The sequence below is a fragment of the Battus philenor genome, unplaced genomic scaffold (assembly GCF_028537555.1).
Source record: "Battus philenor isolate CCGP_79_NKW_IND1 unplaced genomic scaffold, ilBatPhil1.0.hap1 SCAF_4, whole genome shotgun sequence".
NCBI classification, from domain to species: Eukaryota; Metazoa; Arthropoda; class Insecta; order Lepidoptera; family Papilionidae; genus Battus; species Battus philenor.
In genome coordinates, this window is record NW_027181704.1 from 3200511 (window position 1) to 3213427 (window position 12917).

Genomic DNA, 12917 nt, shown 5'->3' on the forward strand with positions numbered 1-12917 from the left:
GTTGTAAATTTAAACGAATTTCACAAAAATCTTTCGTAAAAATTACGTAGATTTAAAATTGGTGTTGCAATAGTTTATCACTTTATGATAGTAAAAAGTAAGTTCATTAAATTTAAAAACGTGAATAAATGGGCCATTTTGTGAACCCCGCGGTTTCAAAATGGCGACGGTAGAACGTACACAAATAATCTTCTATAAAGATAATAGATGATTGTAAAGAAAGAAGCGGCTTATTGTTTATTTTGTTCCATGCTCAGTATTCGATGTATTAAATATATTTAATGAGAGACGTCCCCGCTTGCGGAGGACAGTAATAGCCAATGTCTACTTTATGTCGGTGCCGCAAATGCGAATAATGAATTCGCTTATTTACATACAAGCGAGAGGTCATACCCGCCCGTCTCAGAGTTGCCATAAAATATTGAAAATGTATTTATAAATAAATAAAAATAAATTACTTTCCTTACGAAATTAAATTATTTTTAAGGAAAAAAAAAACAATTACGTACATCACTATTTACATTAATATTAAAAGACACAGTTTAAGATTGTTATATAGGGTTGTTGGTTATAGATTTAAAGGCTTTAAACAGGAATGTATAGCTCGTTTGCTTCCAATTTATGTATTGTGCACCTTATTTAAAAATCAATAGTTACAAAGATATGTTGACAAAAAACTTTTTCAAAATTAGAATTACTACATTTTGAAATTACATGTTGATCTGTCTGTAGACTTTACTGACTGTTATTAGCATATCGCATTCGTATAGAAAAAAACTAATGTAACACATTTAAAAGTGATCATTTCATACTGGTTGATTAGAAATAAGTGTAAAATTTTGCTGACTAATGAATTTATACATTCACACCTTATACTTTTTAGTTTATTTTCGAAGAAAATTTTAGAAATAATTTATTATTAAGAATTGTTTTATTAATTCTGTAATAATAATTCAGATTCATGGTGATTATAAGGAGAGATCAAATACAAAGCGTCGTTTGCGATATCACGCTTCTCACAGCTTTATTATATCCGTTGAATAGCTCGTAGCTGTCAAAGCTACACCCCGGCCGCGGTAACCATATTATTGTAAATTCCGTTTCCTCATATTGCGTGGGAAGAAATAGGGATGCGCTTTATAAATGACCATCGTGAATGTCGATATGAATTGAACTACATCGGTTTTTTAATATTATTGTTGTAAAGTCTGTCAGTCAATGTCACTATTATGTTTTTATATAACGAAAATGATAATAGTGCCATTTTTAAAAATACTTAATATGTCTATTTTTAACAGCAACGTGATAGAGAAATTATTTTTAAAAAAACGTGTGTTTTTTAAACATGTATTACACACTGTTTATACAAGCGATAGTAACAAAATACTGTCGAATTAATGTTGTTTTTCTGCAAACACTGAAATAAACGTTAGTCTATTTATATAAGGTTTTTTATCTTACATTTTTTTCTTCCTTTCAATTGTTTTTATCTTTTGTGATATTTATACCACCGGAAAGTAATGTCAGTTTCTTAAGTTAAATTCACACGACTACATTTTTAACAATTTTTTTTTATAATCAACAATATACTTACCTTCGTTAGTAACAACCTTTAGCCATCTAGTATACAAATTTCATCGTGAAATCAATGCCGGAGCGATATAAATTAATACGTTTTTTTTGGAAAATAAGTCGACAGAAACGACATTACTTTCCGGTCGTTCTACTTACTCCTTTAATTTATTTCCACCCAAACGGTTAACTGGTAGAAAATGCCTTCGGTATTAAGTTCGCAATTATATATATTTTGTATAAGAAATTCACAAATAAATATAAAAATAGTAAGCAAAAATAAAACACGATATATATTGTTATACAAAACTACGCAAAAGCCTTTTCCTTCCCTTACTATGGCGCGTGTTTAGATAAGACTGTGTAACAGCATTAGTTGGACGATGTCTGCGTTTGCGCAATGTTTAATCTGTGATATTGTTACAGGTGGCAGCTTCCGGGGTGAGCGTCTTTGCCGGAGATGTAAGCTTATCATAGAAAATTTTTTTTTTTATTAGACTTTACTTCACAGACGAGATGAGGTAAAATCAGAAATTGACTGTCATAAGCAGCTCATTTTTTTGTAACATGGTCGTCGTTTTTAGCCAATAAACACTATCTACAAGACATAGCCCGTCCCCCAAAGATATCAGATTGAATTATATAAGACTGCATCCCGAACATCGAATTCGCGAGCTACTATCGTAAGCCACAGTCGTCTTCCGCTCGGCTACCACTGCTCAACCAGAATAGCTCATTGTTGCCCGATTCTCATTTCAAAATTTGCGGGATTAAGGTTTCAGGGTCCAATCATCACCCAACCACATTTGGCAGCATATTTTGTTAAATGTAAATAACATTAAATAATAATGTTAAATAAAAAAAAACGTGTCACGAATTTCCATATAAAATGGGTAGAAAATTTTTCTTCTCTAAATATATGTAAAAATGAATATAAAGATAAACATAAAACTATCAACTCCACGTACTGCTTTAAAGCGCAGCCAGCTTCCCGCGTCTCGCCGTCATCACGTCCCGCGTGCTTTATCTGCGGCGCGCGCAATAACCTCCGCTTCTTATTGCCCTCGCCGCTGCGTATTTAAAACTCCTTTGTTTGTTAATTTCACGTCACAATATAAATACACGAAGATGGTAGACGCTTTCAATTCACGTCACAGATAACGTTCCACGTTATTTATTTTTATTTTAAATATAATTTAATTCGGTTGAAGGAAACATGAACAAAATTATACACGATATCTGCTAATTAAGAGTTATTATAATAGGCAATTACAAATCGTCAATCGCCATAAAACGTCAGCATTGTTGTCCCTGCAAGAAGCTATCACTGGCTCGGAAGGTAGTTCTTTGAAGTGCTGGTGAGAAACTCAACAATTGTTTATTTCGAAATAAAAGTCTATAAAGATTCTTTGATAATAATTAACTTTTTGCGTGAGTATCAACATTTAATTCCACGCATTAAAATCAGTATAGTATTCTTGAATAGATTAATATATTTTTTTCAATAATGTATTTTTAATATTGGTTATAAATCTTTCCAAATCTGAAATATGTTTGCGAAATTTTATTGTATATATGTATATCTTGTGGCGTAAACAAAAAAAAACAAACAATCAAAAAAATTACAAAATTTTCTAAAAATTTTACTATATATACTTCCCATAAAGCTGTATATTGTAGTATCTTTATGTACGAGTATATCAAAATATAGCGGTTTTGGTACTATAGACAAAGATCATGCAGGAGTATAAAAACTCAATAATGGTCACCTCTAACTCATTTAAACTAAGTTATTTTGGAAAGTATTTATTTACAGCACAGAAAAATTATAGACCAGCACTATAGTTTTTTTTTTTCATTTGATGCGTCTACCTGATATTTAGTATAATACGAATGTGTATAATTTCAAAGTGATACTATATTTCTTACATAATTTTGAATAATGTTAAATTTTGTAATTTAATAGTTTTTACTCCGCCCTTAGATATGACGACTTCATACCTAATGTAGTATAAAACAGGTTTAACTTTTTTAAATTTAGGAGTTGAATCTAACAATGCTCGGTGTCAGTTATCAGGTGGAAAAGTGTGAAGCTTTTTCACAACAAATGTGAAATTAATATTTCGATACAGAATTACGTTAATTTCATTCTTGTTTCAGAGGCCTGAATACTCAGAACTAAATCTTAAACTATGAAGGATACTGTCAATTTAATTTTAAAACTTTTGTTAAGAAATTTTTTCCAAAATAACTTTACCGTATGTCGCCTTATATCTCGAGAACCTTAATTTTATAGACCCTAATCAAGACAATGACTAGATTTTCGTCTGTAGTCCCGGGGTCTTAAAACTTTTTTAATACTATTTTGGCCTTAGTTCCTTTTTACACAAATTGTGGACTTATATTTTTTTAGCTGCGGACTAGATTTCTTTGGAATCGCATCCGCCATGCTATTCTTTTATTTACAAACTATGTGAGTAAGATGTACATTAAATCATAATTTTATAAAGTCTATAACCAAATTATTTTAATATTTTAAAAATGTAACAAATAACACCGATGTCCACAGATTATTTACAATTTTTTTTAACGTTTCATAAAAGTCGATTAATTAAAAGTCAAGAATTCTAAATTTAAATTAAATACTGATTTTAATGAACCTATAACCCGATTAAATATATTCAATCAAGGTCCCACCAACCGAACTAGTTCGCTGTCATTAAACTAGTCGGGTAAAAGCAATTATGTCCTATTAAGGAGCTTCATCAGCATCGATATCCTCTCCACGTCCTGTTTATAAACATACCTATTTAAGACAGCTTTTTATTATATCCTGTTTTATATTACCTCTAATCACACCAGATAAAATAAATAAAATAAAATAATAAGTAAACAGTAACAATCTGGTTGGTTAGCGCTATAGGTCGCAGATACGATAATCGACAATTGATGGACATGCATTATAATATCATTGCAACTCGTAAATGATAGAAGATGGTTTTGCAATGAAACATATATTCATTCCTTTACTTAATCATGATATTTTACATTTAGGACTATTTATAATGACCTATTGTGTACTACATGAGGAAAATACTAAATTAGTCCAATTTAATAAAAACTCAAAACAGATTTAGATCCCACTAATCGTCGTCTCAGTCTAAAAACACCCGCTGCTAGACAAACGCCTCCCTAAGAGATATCTATAAATCAGAACTAAGTATGTCGTTTACAAATAATATCTGATTAAAATTATGAAAAGAAACTTTGAGTCTCAACAATTGTTCCCGAATTGAAAACTTACAAAAATAAGGTTTGCATAAAAACCTATTCCGTAAATTTAAATCGAAAAGAATATGAAAGGAACGCGTCAAACATCGAAGCAAAATTTGAAAAATATTAGGCTGTCGATACACGATTTTGGCTGTCTATTGTTTGTTGTTTCTGAAGATGTTAACGCTGTTAGCCCTAAGGCTTTTACAGGTTCATCGGTACTGAGTTCACGGAGCGGGAGGGTCCGTGACATTTTGGCTGTCGTTTGAGATACACGTGATATGATAGCGAAATTACGTAAGATTCGTTAGACTTAACAAATTTACTACCTTAGAATACAAAATTTCAAAGATATTTAAAGATTAAGAACTCAGAACTAGCCCTTTGTTACTTAGTTTTCAGTGATGAGGATGTAATTAAATAAGGCAAGTTATCGTTAACTTAACCTAGATTCAGATTGTTGCATCTTAAGTAATCAGTTAAGTAAAGAGTCAGTTCGGTTAGACTAACTTACTCTGAGACATCCAGAATCCCTAAAAACTAAAATTATATCTGAATGATAATACAAAGTGCGCAGATTAGTCGTATTTATAGAACCTTCATCCTGTCCTCGATAAAAAAATTAATATTATCCGCAAAAACTTCGTTAAGTCTGACAAATGATAATTGTACAGTCGAGCACGCAATTATTATGAAAAGAAGCGCCCGCGCACCGCGAGCGGGTTCGTTAACACGGCCGGCTCGTTCGCCATAACCAGTACGGTTAATGAAGTGATCGTTGCCGCAAAGTCATTGACGAGGGCCTACAAAGCAAATAGCAAACGTAATGTCGTATTTACAGCATTGCACTTGGACGCCAGCGCGCCGGCATTCGTGTTACGACGCTCTCGCACGCGATCTGTCCACGGACTATTGTATGAACACTATATCAAGACAGTACTGCATGGAATTGCTACAAATATCTATACTAGTATATCACGTAATAATACAAGATGATTAATAATAGATGTGAAAGCTATAAAGGGTTGAATGTGTAGATACATTTATCAAGAAAAAACTTAATAACTTTTAAACTTATTTCTAATCATCTTTATGAAATGATTACATTGAAATATGTTACATTTGTTATTAGAATGAGACAGCCTAAATAACTTTTGAGTGTACGATATTTGCATGGACAGATAATAAACCAAAATTAATTTTAATATTTATTAAATCGAATTCAAATGACTTCCTTTCTTACTATATCATTATGTTATTTATTATCTACATAACATAGTATAACATATATAACATAGTATAACTCATACTTACACGTGTATACGAACGGGCCAGTAAATTTTGTTAAGTTGGCGAACCCTTCAGTTCTACGAACTTGATTCCAATGAAGCTGCAAAAAGCCTTCAGGCAAGTCACATCCACAGAAACAATGCAAATTCACCACTTTAAACCCTTTACAACTATTATTAATCACGCTGTACACATAGAGCGAGATGAATAAGAAAATGGCTTTTTGTAGATTCTAGAAAAAAAAATACATTTCGAAACCAATAATTGTTTTATCACTGTACTTATTTACTGTTTTTAAGCTATCTGAAACAACGTAAGGACATACCAGTGACGTGTCTTCTCCTGGTTTCCAATATGTCTCTAAAAAATACAAAAATTATAATCATGTACACAAATAAAAAAGGAAAAAAATCACTTTTATAGAGCACACTTATTGGCGCCATGCATTACAGTTGATAGTAAAAAAAAATTAATGAATAAATAATGAAAAAAATTAGACGGATGTACATCCATCACGTCATTATGAATTCCTCGCGTGCAAACAAAACGCTTCGCTTCCTTGTTTCTAATGCGTACAGCGAAGCAGTGTATTATTTTGTCTTCATTTTCGCTTCCATGTTTCCGTTCATAAAAGGCGTGGGCGGGTGCCTTGAAGAATGAACGACCTATTACTCGTGCAAAGACAACGATGTCTACATCTCCACTTATCATCGAGTCGACAGATTGCATGTTAGGCCTCCTTAGACTTGTCTTGATAAAAAAAACATGTCTTATTGTAATTTATGACTCTCTTTTTGGTCGCCCCTAAACCCAGATAAAGTAAAACTTACACAGTTTGGCGTTAGCAAAACAGCAGTAAAATAGCATTATAATGATTATATTATTATATATTCAATATAATTGTAATGTGAGATTTATAGTAACCAAATTAATGACTATATAAAAGAGATCAGATGAAAATGATTGGTATTGGAAGTATTAACCAAGTTTTGATGCAGAGAGGTAAAATGATAGTATATAAATTGGCCTGTATTGTATTCGTCCGAAAGAGCTTACAATACAAAAAGTAACGTTTCTTATCAATGTATATATATTGACCATGCGACGGTTTGTTTAAGCCTGATTACTTTTCAATTAAAACTTGGACGTGTTTTGAATGATTACGATAATCATATTTGAAAATCAATCAGCAGAGAGAATGCGACAGTATTTTTCGTCAACAGAGAATACTATGGAAAAAAATACAATATAAAATATATAAAATACAAATACTTCTTTTAAAAAGGTAGACACACATAAATGCATTTATTTACAATTGCTGACTGGCGAATAAATTCTTCTTACCGTGGGCCTTCTAAGAAATCTCAAAGTCACTCAAAGAGCAATGGAGAGAGCAATGCTCGGTTTTTAGTTGCGAGATCAATTCACAGAAGAACCAATATCATCGACGCAGCTCAAAGAATTTTCCGTCTGGTAGACACGGCGTCGATGGCCTACCCACTAGATCTAGTGGGATCGATCGTGGGATATAGATCACTAGATCACCTCTAACTAGATGGATTGAAGATATATTCAACTCGGAAGTTGCTAGATGAAGGCAGCGCGAGACAGGTAATCGTTTTGATCTTTGGGGAAAGCCTATAGGTTGCAATGGGCGCCAATGCAACGTGACATTGATTCGAAGTTGAAAATTTCCTTATAAACTATTTTAAATATTTATCGGTATTTATAATTTAAACTCTGTAAGTACAATAATTTTGCCGGCTAACCATTGCATATTAATTTAAAGGTTAAAGATTACCTTCTTCCTCCTTCTTCAAACACAAATTCGTAATTTTAACGTCTATGACTAATATTAGAATTTCAAAAGCTTAATTTTATATATCTTCCGATACAAGTCGACTTTGTCAAAAATGTTGCATGTCTGAATGTAAAAACCTTCGCGTGATCCTCAAATATTTCAATATGAAATAGAATGTATAGTTTATATTATAAATATGTACCTTACCATTAGATACATATAAGGAAAACTAAACTGCCTATTAACAAGCGGTCGAATGATTGGAGACACGCAAAAACGTAATAGCGTATCGGGCCCAATGCCCCGCGGCCGGCAAGTAGGCACGCTGCTCTCCGTGACCATAAATAACATATTTAATGGTCGCCATCGAAAGCTTCAAGAAATTTTTTTGATGGTACGTACAGAAATATTGTTAGAGAAATTACTTTAAAAACTAGTACACATTAGCTTGTTTATAAAAACCCGGTGTTGGAAAAGGCTTTTATAATTCAAATCATAAATAGTACGCCACATTATAAGCAGTGCAGCGCATTATTTTTGTTACGAAGTTGCTGATCAACTAGTTGTTTTTCATTATAAAAAAGCAGCTTCTGCAATCTGTCAACGTGCTTTTTCACTATCGTCTTTTTTCTTAAAATCCACTTACTGGATACAAATTTAAATTATCACAAACTTGGCTTCTCGTGGTCTATAAATCTCGACTTGGTAGTTGAGATCTGCTTTTTAAACTGTATAATATTCTCGGAACACTAAGATTAGTAAGTTACAAAATATCGACATTTTAAAGGTATGCGTTTTATTTGAAAATTTTCGATTTATATATTGTAAAATTTGCAAGTTAATCTTGTATTTATAACTCGTAATTTAAATGCACGTATTATTATAAACTAATTCGTAAAAGGGCTTGTTACCTCTTTTCTTAAAGAAAATGAAAAGTAGTAATACAAAGAAACAATAGCGGAATGATCTTGTCTGCCGAGGTAGCACACAAACTATTTCATTCAATCAATCACTAATCTTATCAAAAGGCATAACGTGTGGAATTTCCTGCCACTATATCACAATTAGACCAAAATCCTTTAATCCCGCTTCTTAATCGCAGATACGATAAAATTCTTAAAATTTTTTGTTACGTCAAAATATAATTCTTTCATTACAAAGCAATAAAAATTAAAGCATTATAATTATTAGGCATAATATTTTCCTTTGATTACTATACTGTTACTTCTAGAGTTTCGTTACGATATAAAAATATCTAACCATTATTTTTGTAAAATTATAATGTATTGAATATAAATTCATAATTATTGTTGATTTAAAATGATTGAATATATCAACTGCCATTTCAACGTGGCTTGAAAATATCAAATTTAACTTTTAATGTTGTGATTTAGACTAAAGAATCATTATTTTGAATTTTTTTTAAAATTTAAATGGATACAGGTAGCGTAATATAGGTAATTGTGGCGATATTTGAGGTAAGTCTATCTTTTGCAGTTGGTGTACATTGACTGACGTGACAGTGATAATGAAATATGTGCATGGCGATAGTTTGAATCTGTTTGAGTTATGTCAATTTAATTCGATTTTCGATCGTAAATCGTGAGAGCCCGGAAGAGGCAATAGAGGCATGTGTGTGTAGCGCGTTCAATATTGACCCGCTCACGGGCGCTGTCGCTAATTCGCCACCAGCGGCGAGACGTCGTCGTCAAATTGTCACTTCCGTAGCGTTGATTGCGCGCTCCGTCCCCACTTCCGTTTTCCATGTTTACTTTTTCAGTGGCCGCTTTTCATGGCTGCCGGTTTTTTTTTTAATTTACCGTTGACTCGTTTAATAGGTGGGTTATTAAAACGTTTAATCTATTTATAAATACTTTTTTAAATCTGTAAAGTGATTCATTATCGCAGGTTTATTTGTTTATACATAAACTATTAATGTTTAATTAAACATATATTTCACAGGGCAACCGCATTTGAATAGCTTACATGAACAACAAAAGTAAAATAGTTTTTATTTTACTTTTTATAAGTTATAACTGAAATTTTGTTTTCAAAAATAACAGCAGTTGCTGTTTGTTTATACAAAAAAATCATTATCACCATAATTTCAGCTGTAGATCGTCCACAGCTGGACATAGGCCTCTCCCAAATATTTTCAATAGGACCAAGACTCAAGATCGACTGTTCACCCTGTGGTCGGACCAAGTTTACTTACACTAAACTTTTTGCTAAAAAATATATAGCGTGTCTGATAGAAGATTTATGTTTTCATTACATCTATAAAATAATTATCATCGATTGAACTAACTAAATGATCGTAATATTCACCTCTCAATTTTTTCATAAGACGTCAGCGACGTCGAAAGTTTATCTAATTACAAACGGTTTAACCTTAACAATATAGTAATGCTGAGACAAAGTTCTTTCAAATGAAGCGTGCAACGGCGAGTGCAAACGCGGACATTACATGATTTTCCTGGCTCAGTAATTTTATTTCACAATACTGTTGGACAACAGTTATTACACGGTCTACAACACTCTGACAGCCTGGTACAGAACTTACCACCAGTAACCTCCAAAATATGTATTTTACACTACTTTTGTATGTATACAAGAGGGACCGACAGTAGAGAAAAATTAATTATTACATGTAGAGATCCAAATTATAAAAAAGCTGTTTCTCACTATTTTATCATTACCTTATTTATTATTCCTGCAACAAACTATTTTTGTATAGGGTGTTTTATACATTAATTGATAGCAAATGAAAAGTATTCCACTTTAAATTTTTTAAACATATAACCAGTCATGCTTTGGATACGTAGTAAATAACTGCGTATTATTAATTTATTCCGTAACCACTTTGTGCGATCTTAAGAATTACTGATATCATTTTTACATATTCAACGTTAAGTATCATCATCACTTTTAACTTATGGTAGATCTTATTTTAGTTATGGAAAAACTAATAAATAATAATGATGTTTACGTGTATCGTTTTTATCTTTTATTTCATCATCTTTAAGAATTTGTCAAAATCAACTAACAATGCCCGTTAGATAATTACATTCAAATAAGTGTGGAGCAAACAGAGAGGATTTATAATTTAGATGATTATCTGTGGGTGATCATTTTATACAGGCTGATGGGAAATAGGTGTACACGCTTTAAAGCTTTTCGCTGTCAAATGAGCTGACATTCACTTCTTTATACCTTTTTATTTATAACCGATCATCCTGTGTATAGTCTAAAGAAATATACATTTCTTTATAATGAAATCCTTGACCTTTACCAAATAACTTTTTCGACATTTACTCTTACCCCACAAAGTGTTAAAAACGAAACGAAAGAAAAGAGACCTTTTGATCTTTCAAATTTTGTAATTAACTGCGGGTGAAAGCGTACTTGCCCAATTCGAGGGCTCGCTTCCACTCGTCTACACAGTCGCTGAGACCCTACTGCTACTAAAGATTCCCCCAAAAGGACCCTTCACTGTTCAATGAGGTCTAATATATATATTGTATACCCTTGTAGATTTGGTTGACATGGTTACAATAATATATATTAAGAAACACAAATTAAAGACTTTGTAATGTTCCTAGAGGCCAATAAAGGCTAAGATGATACGGACCTTTATTTTTACAAACGATGTTTTTCTGCATCTTTTATGCGTTTAGGATTCTTATGTTTATATAGAGTCATTGGTTACAGATTGAAAAACTTTAAAGTAGTGAATGCATACTTAATTTGTCAGCAAAAGCTTTAAAGTTTTTGCACATATTTCCTATCACTTTGAAACTCGTTACATTAATTATTTTTTTATTGGAATGCGATACGTAAATAACTACATGCATTAAAATTTGCAGCGACAATAATTAATTCTGTTATGTATTAATTGGAAATTTTAACAAAATTTGTGTTACCTTTTTTAATACTTCTTAACGATGTCGTTGTACCACTTAGTGGGGGGGGGGCTCGTGGTCTCCACTCAAGAACCTTTAAAAATTATATTTAAAAAAAATAGTTTCAAAATATTATTCTAGTCAAAGAATAATCTGTATTTTATATGATATTTAACCTGTCCTAAATTTTGTTCTAACAATAAAGGCGGGAAGCGCCTAGTATTGACATAGAGTGCCGTTATGTTGTTTCAATACAATAAAAACTAATACAGCGAACTGTAACCGCAGAGTGAGCGTTGATCGAAGCCATTCCGGCGGTACCATTACCTCATACCGCCGACCTTCGGTGCGATTCGATAATCTACCATCTCCCTATACCTCTGCTGCGGTTTACGGATCGAGCTAACGGTACAAGGAAAAGTCGAAATTAAACATGATGCGGAATGAACTACACGGGATAAGCCTCGGAGTGACTTTTGTGTTTTTAACAACAAGTACTACTATGAATTTGTTTATAAAATGTAAATTATTTATTTATTATTCCAAATCATTTCCATCCCCTCCTAAGTAATCTCCGTCCTATAAAACACACTTCTACCAACTCTTTTTCCAGTCCTCGAAACAGTCGGAATAGTCATTTTCCGGTAAAACCTACAAAACCTACTTCAATTCAGCTTTTATCTCCTTAATCCTGTCAAGACGACGTCCCCGTACTGGCCTTTTGAATTGTTTCCTGAATGGTTAGAAGTCGCCTGAAGCCAAGTCAGACAAATACGGTGGTTGCGGAACGATATGAGCTTAGTTTTTGAACCTTGTTTTTCAAAAATATGACCCATTTTGTGACTAAAACAAGATTTTATGCGTTTGGGAAAAACCATACTTTTAAATGGATTAAGCCGAGCCAAATTATATTCCAACACTATCAGTAAGATATCTAATAGTCAATCGACGATTTCCAAGCAACAAATTTTTGAATGCCATGGCCGTCTTCGGTTTTTAATGACAACTTTATTTTTTATTGAGAGTATCTACATTACTTCCATAATTATAATTATTTTATTACAGTCAAGGAGAGGATT